This window comes from Panthera onca (genome assembly GCF_046562875.1).
Source record: "Panthera onca isolate mPanOnc1 chromosome E1 unlocalized genomic scaffold, mPanOnc1 haplotype 2 h2.Chr16_ul_12, whole genome shotgun sequence".
NCBI classification, from domain to species: Eukaryota; Metazoa; Chordata; class Mammalia; order Carnivora; family Felidae; genus Panthera; species Panthera onca.
The window spans coordinates 152501-167421 of record NW_027675811.1 but is presented as its reverse complement, the minus strand read 5'-3'; the positions used below and the strand labels follow the sequence as shown (position 1 = coordinate 167421).

Genomic DNA, 14921 nt, shown 5'->3' with positions numbered 1-14921 from the left:
TTAAAGGGCTCTTCATCCCAAGAAGTATTATTAGAGTTTATGCAAGGAGGTAACATGATCAGATGTGTGGGTTTTTTTTATTTTTTTATTATGTTTATTTATTTTTGAGAGGGGAGGTGGGGCAGAGAGAGAGAGGGAGACAGAATCTGAAGCAGGCTCCAGGCTCCGAACTGTCAACACAGAGCCCAACATGGGGCTTGAAACCACAAGCCTGAGATCATAACTTGAGCCAAAGTCGGACACTTAACTGACTGAGCCACCCAGGCGCCCCACAGATGTGTGTTTTGAAAAGATCATTCTGGCCATAGTGTTAAGGGGGATAAGACTGGGTGTGGGTGGGGGCACCTGGGTGGCTCAGTCGGTTGAGCGTCCGACTTCGGCTCAGGTCATGATCTCACAGCTCGTGAGTTCGAGCCCCCCGTTGGGCTCTGTGCTGGCAGCTCAGAGCCTGGAGCCTGCTTCGGATTCTCCCTCTCTCTCTGCCCCTAACCCACTCGCATTCTGTCTCTGTCTCTCTCAAAAATAAATAAACATTAAAAAAAAAAAAAAAAAAAAAAAAAAGACTGGATGTGGGTGGACTTGTTAGGATGAACAGTGATGGTCCTAAGGAAAAATTATGGTAACTTGGACTAAGGAAATGGTGGAAAATAGAGAGATTTAAGAGATATCTAGAAGTTTAAAATAATAGTAATTCACAACGGTTGCATGAGGAGAACAGAGAAAACAAGAGTTGTCAAGGATAATTCCCAGGTTTCTGCTTCCTATTTCTTGAGACTATTCTAGTGCCAATGGGTTCTATTTAATTCCTACAACAATCTATGAAATCAGCATAATTTTTCAGTTTAGCTCCCCAAGTACAAAGCCTAGAAATCCAGACCAGAATTCCATAAGCCAAAAAAAGAAAAAAAAAAAAAAAAAAAAAAAAAGCCACAGTGGTTTCATATGTAATTTCTGTTGCTTCTGGTAGAGCATGCCCTAAAGGCTATTTAATAATATGACTTGAGATTAAGCTTTAAAATCCCTATTTTATGGGCATCTTTATGCTCCAGAACATCCCTCCACTTATGTCTATCAACCCAGAACTCACCATAAATGACTACCTACTAAAATCCATGCAGCCTGGTTCTATCTTCACACTACATCCCAGCCACCAAAGACCCCCTAAAAGCCACCACTGACAAATGACAAAAACCTGTGGAAGCCCATGGAAAAGGATGCCATGTCTGATAATGTTCCTGCCATATTTACACAAACTGTTCCCTCAGTCTAAAATGTCTTTCTCATTCTTCATTACCACCTTCAACCAACTAACCCCTATTGATCCTTCAAGATTTAGCTCAGACATCACATTCTCTGATTATCTTTCCCTGGTGTTTCCAGTATACATTTGCAGCCTAACTACATTCTGTAACAGTATTTGCTATATACGACATTAAATTTTCATTTTATTTGACTCTTTCCACGCTAGAATGTGAACTCCTTTGGAAAAAGAAATGTGTTCTATTCATCTCTGTATCACCTTGCATAGTTCCAAGCACAGTAGATATTAAATGACTGACTCATTAAATACATGGATAATCAATGAATCAATCATTTATCAATCCATTATTATCAGACACCCCTGGTGACATATAAACATGTAATACAAAACATCTGCTAAATATATTCATAATGTTTTTTTAAAAATCTACATTTTGCAAAGAGTAACTGAATAGCATGAGAAGATTGTGTAATCAAAGCTATCTAATAAAGTTAAAAATTCAAGAAATTTAGGTCTCCTAATTTGTGAAGCCAATGCCCTTGACATTAAAGAAACCATCTCTCCACAAACAAGAAATGGAAAAGAGAGGAAAGTTTGAAAAGAAAATAAATACATTTTTCTCTTAGATTTTTATCAAACATACCAAAATCTAATAATTTTAGAAATTTCTCATTTAATTTTTCTAGACTATCTCTTACCACAGACACCAGTAAGCAACATTGATAGGTGGCAAGAGGTAAGAATCAAGAAGGAGAGATAAAGGATGAATCAGAGCACTGATATCCAAGAAAGGTATATTTACATAGTAATTCAAATAACTCACTGTCTATACTAGCATGTTTTATCACTTCCTGGAAAAGTTTCAGGAATTACAGGAATATCCATGCTATCCAAAACAGCAGCCAGTTCATCAGTCGCAACTCGACCACTTTTTATCCTACAGAAAATCTTCAAGGCATTCTGGAATGCTGCAAAAATATAATAAACAAAGAAGTTATTTTATCATGAGAATCAACAGCTTTTCTTGGAGGGGCTGATTTTGTGTCAACAGCCTACCAGGGTACAATACCTTTACATAGGCATAGGGTTTTCTAAAAATTTACCTGCAAGTAGGCATTTGCCCAATTCCATTTGCCCAATTTATATTAGGACCACATTCCTAATATAAAATGTAATATTTGCTATTATCACTATTGATATAATATTAGCAAAGATAGGTGGTATTTATTGAATGCTATCTATATGCCAAACATTGTGCTAAAAGCTATAGGCATTGTGCTAAAAAGCTCTGGATTATCTGATTATTCTGTATTCACCGCTTAGTTAAGCCTTGTAACTAAAATAATTTCATATCTATCAGTGGTATAATCTATAATAGCAAGGCAGCTTAATCTAAAATTTGAGGGCATCATTGTTTTAAAATGTAATTTAGAAAAAATAGTGTAAAAGAAAGAACAGAATAGATGCAAAATTTCTCTTCAGATTTTTTATATTACAAAGAGTTTAGCAATGGTTTAACCACTATTTAAAGGTCTTCTATTTCTCCACAGAAACTTCATTTTCTTATGCTAACAGTCCTTAACATCAAAAATGAATTGGAAAGATTTGCAACAATATGGATAGAACTAGAGTGTATTGTGTAAGTGAAATAAGTCAGTTAGAAGAAGACAAATATGTTTTCACTCATATATGGAATTTAAAAAACACAACAGATGAACATAGGGGAAGGAAAGGAAAAATAAGATAAAAACAATGAGACTCTTAAATACAGAGAACAAACTGAGGGTTGCTGGAGCGGAGGTGGATGGGGGATGGGCTAAATGGGTGAGGGGTATTAAGGAGGGCACCTGTTGGGATGAGCACTGGGTATTATATGTAAGTGATGAATCAGTGGATTCTACTCCTGAAACCAATACAACACTGTATGTTAACTAATTTGACTTTAAATAAATAATTTTTTAAAAATGAATTGGACAGAACACAGTTAAATGAAAATATTCATATTAATGAGAGAATTTTCCCTAAACAGATGTCCTCCTTAAAATCTAAACAGATTGATACCTGTGTCCTAATGCTAAATTTAAGTGATCCTCCGACTACCGCACCCCTTAATTTGATAAGGAAACACAATTCCCATAATCAACTTCAGAGAGCGAATCACTTTTTGTCAGACTACATTTTCTCAGAATTCAGGATATAACAAGCCTAGTGATCCACAAGTTCTTAGATTTGCACAATCATGGCGGAAGAACTGGGCATTATTCACTCATCCAACCAACCAGTTGTTATTGACCAGGCGAGCAAAAGTAGCAGAGGAAGGACCTCTGGGAATCCTCTCCTCCATAAAAGCTGTGAGAACACGGACGCAAACTGTCAGAATCAACTTTTTTCAAAACTCTGGCTATAAATCAAAGGCTTAGAGTAATCCAAAGAGTGTTTTCTTTCAGAAAAACGGCTGAACTTCAGTAATAGTGAGCTTTGTGGCATTTTAGCTTGCCATTATTCCCATCTTACCATCCCAGCTTCCCAGGAGCCTTGAAAACTAAGAGCCTACCCTCATGATGAAAAACAGCCGCCTGACAGCCAATGGAGAAGAATGAGTTTGGAACTTCTTCAAAGCCCCATTCTCTAAGAACTGTCATTATTAGACCTGTCTTGTGGCTCCCTGGAAGACCCTACTTGCCAAGCTGCCTTATTTGACCGGACTCAAAGCTTGCCCAAGGCAAAGAGCCTTTTCCCTGGAAGTACTCCTCAAACACAATCAGAGGCAATTAGTTAACATTATAACGGTCTGAAGTGGTGGGTAATAGTTGGAGCAAGCACTGGATGTTACATGTGAATGATGAAGCACTAAATTCCACTCCCGAAACCAGTATTATACTATATACTAACTAATTAGTTTAAGTAAAAACTTGAGACAAATGAACAAAAACCAGTCAGATTCAGGAGCCCTGCTCTTAAATGCTATTGCTGCTCTTCCAATGACATACTAATATTTTTTAGGATTAAAAAAAATTTTTTTTTTTGGAGAGAGAGAGAGAACAGGGGAGAGGGGCAGAGGGAGGGAGGGAGGGAGGGAGAGAGGGAGAGAGAGAGAGACAGAGAGAGAGAGAGAGAGAGACAGAGAGAGAATCCCAAGCAGGCTCCATGCTTAATGTGGAGCTTGACTTGGGGCTTGATCCCACAACCCTGGGATTGTGACCTGAGCCAAAATCAAGAGTTAGATACTCCACTGACTAAGCCACCCAGGGGCCCCGACCCACTGATTTTTAAAAATCAAATAAACCCACAACTGTACAAAGAAGAAAGATAAAAGCAACACAAATTTCCCAACCAGGGCATGCAAAAAATGATGCATTTTGATTAATATCCTACTTGGATACCTTTCTATGTCTCTTTACGTTCATCAACGATTGTGAACATTTCACTCAATTAAAACAGTACATATAGTATACTGCCTTTTCACTAAAAATATGCCATGGACCTATTTACAAGTCAATAAATGTAGATTCATGCCATTAAAAAAAAAACAATTGGGGCAAATAATAGGCTAACAAACAAGCTTAAAAGGAAAATCTGGGAAATGAGACATCTGTAGAGGCCTTTGAAAAGTTCCAACATATTCCTGAGCATCTAGATGGCCACACACATAAACAGGTCTGTACCCAGGAATACCAGAGTAGGTTCTGAACTCTCAGGTCTGGCTTACGTTGAGGATATACACACGCAGGAAGTGAAGGCTAAGGAAGAGTTGAAAACTATCTGTCTGAGTGTTGAAGGCATGCCCCAATGCACACATAGGGGTCCCTCTGGTTCTCCTCTACCTAATAACTGGCAACTAATTTTGCCTTGAAAGGAACTTAAGGACACAAGCACACATATATAAACTATAATGTGAAAATAAATATGTATAAAATATAAAATATAAGAAAAGATATTCATTGTGAAAGTGTCTATAATAGGAAGATAATTAGAATCAATAAAGGATTAGTTAAATAAATTATAGTACATCTACATTTTTCAGACACCATGCAGCTATTAAAAAATAAAAGGATCGAGCACCTCGGTGGCTCAGTTGGTTAAGCATCCGACTATTCTGGCTCAGGTCATGACCTCATGGATTGTAAGATCAAGCCCCACATCAGGCTCTACACTGACAGCATGGAGCCTGCTTGGGATTCTATCTCCCTTACTTTCTGCCCTTCCCTCACTTGCTCTGTATCTCTCTCAAAATAAATAAAAATAAACTTAAAAACAATTTTTTTTAAGTAAAAGGCTGACCTACACTTACTGGCATGGGGAAAACTTTCCAAGACATATTACTCAGTTAAAAAAAAAAAAATCATGCTAGACAACAAAGTACATAGCATGATCCCTTTCTCTTAAAGTATAAGATGATCATATTTTTCCCTTTTATTTTCTTAGGGTCTCTTGATTTCTAACTGTATGCTTGATCTTTTCACTTGCCTCTATAAGACCCAGGTACTCTAGTTCTCTTCTGCCTAGTAACTGATAACTCATTTTCTCTTACAAAATATGTAAATATATACATTCATAAATGCATATAATAAAAGATGCTAAAGTCAACATTAACTTTAATATAGGAAGGATTAAAGAGGGTATTTTACATTTATATACTATTATATTGCTTGGATATTTTACTAAAAATAGTGTATTTGAGAATTAGGCATACTGTTTTAAGAGGAAGAAAAGAAATTTGGCACTTCTTGGTTGGTCTCAGAACATTTGACCATAAATAATAAATAAGGTCAAAATAGAAAACCAGAACTTGAAAAACAAAGGAATACATGATAGCTCAACTGTGGCTCGACAAGCAGGCAGTACTTAGGTACCCAAACACACTTACAAATCTAGTCAAGAAAAAGCTATAACCTGAAAACCAAGTAGACAAAGAGGAAACCCAGTGCTATAGGAGTTAATCAAAATGCCAAGTAGGAAGAAATTCAAAGAGGGAAAGCAAGCCAAGCATCACATCTATATTGCTAACTGATGCATACGGTAATGTATTAAATAACATTCACTACATTAATGAATAAACATTAAAGAGTTTTTCTTGCCTCTTGCTTCTTATCCAGGTATATAAAGATTATCACATTCATATATCCTTGATTCCAAGAAAATACAGGCTGGTTGACAGAAATATATAATCCCAAGGACAGATCATAGGAATTTGATCTTGCCTAATGGCAAAACCAAGGAACTGGTTTTTGTTTTGATTTGTTTTAACCCAAAGAACTGTTAAAATTAGGTCGCAAACCCTAGAGATCTCAGAATATTGGAAGCACTGTTTCTATCAGTAACATGAATATTTCTTCCAATCACTTTCTTTGCTATTTATAGGAGTGTAAACTAAAAGTTGTTAGGAGATCCATCAGTGTCGGAAATTTTTAGGGAGAAATACAAGCAGATTCCAAAGAGAGCAAAGAAAGTACTATTCACAATGGAGAAGAAAACAGATATGAGATTTCAAAGGGAAAAAAAGAAAAAAACACATGAACAAAGAAAGGCCTGGAAACAAGAATGAAATTGGCATGTATAGACATTTGTGTCTATAACTGGAGCATGGGGTTCTTGCCTGGAAAAGATTCTACCAAGAGGAAAGTGGCAAGAAAAATTATAAGGGGGTGAGGATGTCAAGCATAAGGGTTTGGACCACATTCATTTCATCACAGGAAAAGCATCTAAATTTTTGAGCAGGAGAATGATATGACAAAAATCGTGTGTTAAGAAAATCTAGCAGTTGCATGCAGGAATAAGTGGAGATTATGGATAGAAAATTAGGATACTCATTGGGGTGGACAGGTTTTTAGTGCCTTTTATGAAATAACTCGTGTCTAATTTTTCTCAACCTAGGCTACAGGGGAAAAAACTATGTAAGAGATCTGAAAAAAACATAAATTCATATAACCATCCCACCCTAAAATCAGTGACAATCAAAATCATTCTTTTCTGCAATTTTGAAGAATCGTTTTTTTTTTTACCTGGATCCTGGGAGACCAAATAACAAACATCATTCACAGTCTTAAGGAAATCTGAAAAATCCAGCATTCCATTAACTATAATAATGGTTCAGAAACAGAAGGAAAAAAACTGCATTAGCAAACTCATTAAGAACATAAGATAAAAATGCAAACTAAAAATGTGAATAGAATTAACTGATAGTCTAGAGGAGCATTAACATTAAATATAGAATGTAAAAAGAAAACCTATCATAAAAACATAATTACACATTTTAATTATATAGTAAATAGTGCCCAGCAATAATCAAAATGATATAGATTAGAATTTAAGATACTGCAATATTCTTTACTCAAAGCTCTAATTTTTATACTTGTCATTAGGTGCAAAAAAATCATGCAATTTGTCAATTTTACATATATAATGGTTTTACCTGAAAAGAATAGGACTGATTTCATCGTGTTCTAGCTAAGACCCTCTATACCAGTGGTTTTAGGGGAGATTACAGATCCAGATGAGACTCTAATGAAAGCTTTGCCTCAAATCATTCCATCTCCTTCTCTCCTCTCCTCCTTTCCTCTCTCTCTCTCTCTCTCTCTCTCTCTCTCTCTCTCATTACACACACACACACACACAAAATGCATTAAACAAATGCACAAAATATTGCACAATATTAAAATCTTCATCCAAAAAATCATCTCATTTATCACGCAAAAAGTAATGCCTATTTATTAAAAGAAAGAAAGAAATCTAAATTGTACAAATGAAAATTTCAGTAAGAAATTATTGCTTGGTTTGAGTGAGAAGTTGAAATTATGGAGCTTTTTTTTCTGCATGTTAATGCACAGGTCATCTCTGATGAGCAGCTAGAGCTGAAAATCCAGATTTACAAAGTGTGACAAAACACAGAATCAGGATTCTTCTGCCTCATTTTCTAGACAAGCATAGATCTGTGTCAAGCAACATCTTAATTTTTCAAGACTCTTCAAGTTAAATAACTCTAATGTCATTTTCCTCTTCATATAGTAAATGAGGCCAATTTTGAAAGGGTTTATCTGTGTTTGGAAGAAACTTATTATAAATTTACATTTTAAATTAATGTAATCTGAACAAAGTAACTTATAAAAGAACATTTCAGTGCTTCTGGTGGTCTGCAGGCTTCTACGTTCAGAGAAATTGACAAGGCTTAGTTGTTCTCATTTCTAAACCACAGAAACACTTTCTGGATTGGAAAATTTGTCAAGTTGTCTACCTCAAAAATTTTTTTTCAGTGTAATAACTTGAGAGTGGTTTCTCCTTTCCTTCAAAGAAACAATGAAACATTTGTGCAAATTTCAATCAATTATTTTGATTTGTTTTCTGACTTCTATGTGATTTAGGTTTAAACAAAAACCTTATAGATAAAACATCAAGAGCACAATCCATACAAGAAATAGTTGTAGACTAGACTTCTTCAGAAGTATGAACTTAAGTTGAAAGATATTCTTCAAAAATTGGGGTGGCTGGGTGGCTCAGCTGGTTAAATTCCGACTCTTGATTTTGGCTCAGGTCATGATCTCACAGTTGGTGAGTTCAAGCCCCGCATAGGGCTCTGTGCTGACAGGGCAGAGCCTGCTTGGGATTCTCTTTCCTCTCTATTCCTCCCTTGCCTGTGCTCTCTCTCACATATCCAGTAAAGGACTCGTATTCAGAATATATACATTCAAAATGCAATAGTAGGAACACAAACACATTTTCAATGGGCATAAGATATACAGGTAGCAAAAAAAGCACATGAAGATATATTCAAAATCATTTGATCATTCAGGAAATGTAAATTAAAACCACAACGAGAAAACACCATACATCTATTAGAATGACAATTTTTAAAGGCTCACCAATTCCAGGATTGACAAGGATGAGAAGCATCTGAAACTGTCATAAATTGTTCATAACAATGTAAAATAATTCAGCTGCTTTGCAAGCACAGTTTAGCAGTTTCTAAAAAATTCAAATATACCTACCATATGACCCAGTCATCCTACCATCAGGTATTTACCCAAGATAAGTGAAAGTATATGACTACACAAAGACACATAAATGAATGTTTACACCAGCTTTATTTGTAATAGCCAAAAACTAGAAGCAATCCAAACATCATCAATTAATGAATGGATGAACAAATCATGGTACATCCATAAGAGAGAACGCTGCTTAGCAATAAAAAGAAATAAACCTGATATGTACCAAAGCATAGATGAATCTCAGTATAATTAAGCTGAGTGAAAGAAATCAAACTAAAAAAATGAGTACTTACTGCATGATATCATTTATATAAAGTTCTAGAAAATACAAACAATCTGTAGTGACAGAAGCAGGTTAGTGTTTGCTTGGGAAGTAGTGAGGGGGGGTTGTGGAAAGAGAATGGGGGCTTACAAAGGGGTATAATGGGATTGAGTTTTCACAAGTATATACATATGTAGAAATTTTCAAATTGTATACTTTAAATATGTCAAGTATATACCTCAATAAAACTATAAAATATGCAGATAATTTAAAATCCATTGGAATAGCCAATTCCAAAAACAGTACAGAGGTTTTGTCTAAAAATTAAAAACAGAACTATCATATCATCCAGCAAGCTCACTTTTGGATATATACCCAAAGGAAATAAAAGCACTGTCTCAAAGAGCTATGTGCACTTCAAACATTGCAGCATTATGCACAATAGCCAAGAAATGGAAACAGCCTAAATGCTCACCAACAGATGAATAAAGAAAATGTAACCTCTATGTATATGACATATTCTGGAGGGTGGAGGGAATGGGCAGATGTTTGTCAAAGGATACAAACTTTAGGTATAAGATGAACAAGTTCTGGGAATCTGATGTACAGCATGGTGACTATAGTTAATAATACTATATTGTATCTTTGAAATTTGCTGAGAGACTATATCCTAAGAGAGTAGTGTTCTCATCACACACAAAAAAGGTAACTATGTGAGGTGATGGAGATGTTCTTTACTTGATAGCTGGTAATCATTTCACAATGTATATGTATATCAAATCATTATGTTGTACACTTTAAATATATGCAATTTATATTTGTCAATTATATCTCAATAAAGCTGGACAAGATAACATGACTTGACATAAACCATGTTCCTATAGGTATATGCATATCCTATGACCCAGCTTCTTCATTTCTAGAAATCTATCCTATAAAAATATTTACACAAATGTGCAAGAATTGATGAACAAGGATGCTCTTTATAGCATTATTTGTAATAGCAAAAATTTTAGAGGTAACTTCACCATTAATCAATATGAGACCAATTAAAATGTATATAACAAATATCCAGGAAAAATACCTACCAAATTATTAAGTGTGTACTATGAAGAATTGTAGGGAAAGATTGAGGTGAAGAGATAATTTTCGTTTTGTAATTTGTAAACTTCTTTAAGCTAAAAATACTAACTTAAAACAAAAAAACCTTTATATTCAGTTATTAAACTTTTTCTTGTATTTGCAATTTTTACCAAGATCTTCAATATAGGTCTACATTTTTTCAATGTAAAAATTAAGGAATAAAAATTTAAACTAACATATGTTATCTAAAATTGTTTGTATGGACACTAATAATGAAGCAGCAGAAAGCGAAATTAAGAAAACAATCCCATGTACAATGGCACCAAAAATAATAAAATACCAAGAATAAACTTAAGCAAGGAGGTGAAAGATCTGTACTCAGAAAACTATAAAACATTGATGAAAGAATGTGAAGATAACACAAACAAATGGAAAGACATTCCGGGCTCACGAATTAGAAGAATATTGTTAAAATATCCATACTACCCAAAGCAATCTACAAATGTAATGCAATCCCTATCAAAATACCAACAGCATTTCACAGAACTAGAACTAACAATCCTAAAATTTGTATGGAAACAGAAATGACTCCAAATAGCCAAAACAACCTTCAAAAATAAAAAGAAAGCTGGAGGTATCATAATTCCAGATTTCAAGTTATATTACAAAGCAGTAGTAATCAAACCAGTGTGGTACTGGCACAAAAATAGACACATAGATCAATGGAACAGAATAGAAAACACAGAAGTAAACATACAGTTAAATGGCCAATTAATCTTCAACAAAGGAGACAAGAATATGCATTTGGAAAAGAGAGTCCCTTCAACAAACGGTGTTGGGAAAACTGGACAGCAACATGCAACAGAATGAAACTGGACCACTTTCTTACACTATACACAAAAGTTCAAAATGGACTAAGAACTTAAATGTTAGACCTAAAACCATAAAAATCCTAATAGAGAGCAGAGGCAGTAATTTCTCTGACATCAGCCATAGCAACATCTTTTTAGATACATCTCCTGAGGCAAGGGAAACAAAAGTAAAAATAAACTACTGGGATTACCACAGAATAAAAAGCTTTGGTACAGCAAAGGAAACAACCAATAAAACTAAACAATAACCTACTGAATGGGATAAGATGTTTGCAAATGACATACCCAATAAAGGGTTAGTATCCAAAATATATAAAGAACCTATATAATTCAACACCAGAAAAACAAATAATCCATTTTAAATGGGCAGAAGACAGGAACAGACATTTCTTCAAAGAAGACCTACATATGGCCAACAGACACATGAAAAGGTGTTCAACATCACTCATCATCAGGGAAATGCAAATCAAAACCACAATGAGATATCACCTCACACCTATCAAAGTGGCTAAATTTAAAAACACAAGAAAAAACAAGTGTTAGCAATGATGTAGAAAAAAAAAAGGAACCCTTGTGCATTGTTGGTGGGAATGCAAACTGGTGTAGCCACTGTGGAATACAGTATGGAGATTCCTCAAAAAATGAAAACTACCATATGATCCAGTAATCGCACCTCTGGGAATTTACCCAAAGAATACATAAACATTAATTCATAGGTATATAGGCATCCCTATGTTTATTGCAGCATTACTTAAAATAGCCAAATTATGGGAGCAGTCCAAATGTCCATCGATAGATGAATGAAGATGTGGTGTGTGTGTGTGTGTGTGTGTGTATATATATATATACACACACACACACACACACACACATACAATGGAATATTATTCAGCCATAAAAGGAATTAAATCTTGCCATTTGCAAAAACATGGATGGAGCTAGGGAGTATAATGCTGAGTGAAATAAGCCAGTCAGAGAAACACAAATACCATATGATTTTACTCACATGTAGAATTTATGAAACAAAACAAATGAACAAAGTGGTGGGGGGCGGGGGTGGGGAACAGGACAAACCAACAAACATACTCTTAACTATAGAGAACAAACTGGGGGTTACCAGAGGGAAAGTGGATGAGGGGATGGATGAAATAGGTGAAGGGGATGAAAAGTATACTTATCTTGATGAGCACTGTGTAATATAGGGAATTGCTGAATCACTATATTGTACACCTGAAACTAATACAACACTGTATGCTAACTAACTGGAATTAAAATAAAATAAAAACAAATAAAGTAAAATAGGTTGTATGGCTTTGGAGTAGACTTTTATCTTTCTGTCCCTCAGTTTCCCCAACGGTAAATCCAGGTAATTGGAAGAAACTCCATCTGAAGTCTTGAAATCTAAAGTTCTAAAGATTTATTGCTTTGAATTTCTTTTTTTTTTTTTTTAATTTTTTTTTTCAACGTTTTTTATTTATTTTGGGGACAGAGAGAGACAGAGCATGAACGGGGGAGGGGCAGAGAGAGAGGGAGACACAGAATCGGAAACAGGCTCCAGGCTCCGAGCCATCAGTCCAGAGCCTGACGCAGGGCTCGAACTCACAGACCGCGAGATCGTGACCTGGCTGAAGTCGGACGCTCAACCGACTGCGCCACCCAGGTGCCCCTGAATTTCTAATAACAGTATTACTTAAAAGCCTTAAAATGTTCACATCCTTTGACCTAGCAATTTCAATTTTAGTAACCTATCTTTTGCCTGATGAGATAAAGAGAAAAAACCCAGCTTATAACAGCAAAAATATTAGAAATAACATATTTATTTAGATTATTTGTTATATAGCTTATTTTTCAAAACAATTTGTTTTTGTGCTTTGATCTGTTCCACAGAATAATTCACAGCTGCCAAAAGCCAAGCTCTCCAACCAGCCTGATGGCAGGGCCCGGGCGGTGGACGGATCGGGACTGCATGGCGGCGCACCGACAGCGAAGCTTCTCGTACTCCTGCTTTTATGTAATTTGGCCTTAGCATTGGTCAGGGAAGCCCCCCTACCAATGAAAGTACCTGGGGATTTGTCGGTTGGGGAATTGCCCATGACAGGCCCCCTGGGAAAAGGACCACGGGGGAAAGAAATAAGATTCCGCAGGGAAATTATGCGGGCCTATATCCAGCCCTTGCCACCCCCTGTAAAGACTCCCCTACCTAAAGGAAGGATAGCCCCATATATTTCCCAGCCAGGGAGGGGGACAAATGGATTTGAAATCCCCACCCTGGCAACAAAGGAATGTATCTATGGATACAAATTACTCCAACCCTAGGCCCACTTGGCCCCCAGGAGGCATTCCAGATGATAACTGGACCTGGTGGGTTAAGGTACAGAATGGTTCATTAGTTCCTAGGTATACACTGTCTCCCTGGGAGCGCATAAGGCGTGGGTTCCCAGGGCCGTCTTGGCTCCCTCCTGGCACCCCGGACCAAAGCGAATAACTTTTGTTCCTTATACGCAAATGGTTCAAAGAAACAATTAAGAAGTCATGTCCCTGTAAATGTTCCACTTGAGGTGTTGAGAGATAGATGACCTTTCATGAAAATAGCAAAGCAAATGCTTTATAGACTATAAATAAACATAGATACATAATGAAAATAATATGAAGAAATTAATCAATTTCTTGTAACGTTACAAGAAAATAACCATGTTGTCCCTTAATGGGTGATTACACAAAGGAACATTTTTAGAATTAGGTAAAGCCAAGAAACATAGATGACGCACGCTACAAGGAAATTGCTAACAAACATAATGCCACGGTTGCCGCAATAAAGCGGCCAGTCTAACACACTGTTGTTGTCCGTGTCCATTTGTTATTTTCGCCGACACCGTGAATCCTTCAGGAACCCCAGGACCTGCTGGGGCTGGACCCTGGCACACAGCCATTTAAAAAGGCAGTGTTGGGGTGCCTGGGTGGCTCAGTCGGTTAAGCGTCCAACCTCGGCTCAGGTCATGATCTTGCGGTTTGTGAGTTCGAGCCCCACGCCCGGGCTCTGTGCTGACAGCTCAGAGCCTGGAGCCTGCTTCTGCTTCTGTGTCTCCCACTCTCTCTGCCCCTCCCCCACTCATGCTCTGTCTCTCTCTCAAAAATGAATAAATGTTATTAAACATTTAAAAAGGCAGTGTGGATCTGTATTTATTTACATGGAAAGTTGCCTAACATATAAAGTTAATAGAAAAAGGTAACAAAATTGTATGCATGTGAGTCAACATATATTTTTTCTAATTATGTGTTTATGCATATGTATATACCACAGTTACACACATACACGCACACACATGCTTAGAAAAATCCTAGAAAAATATATGTAAAAATACCAAAGTTCAGCTCTGGGTAGTGGGATTACACATAAGTTTTATTTTCTCCTTTCTATTCTCCTATGCTTTCAGAGAATAAAGTTATTTCCACTTTGAATA

General features: G+C 36.2%; 1 pseudogene; it reads right to left on the bottom strand.

Annotated features, from left to right (window-relative positions):
* Nucleotides 1–14921, bottom strand: part of LOC145715129 (EF-hand calcium-binding domain-containing protein 13-like) — a 98939-nt pseudogene that overhangs the window by 63314 nt on the left and 20704 nt on the right.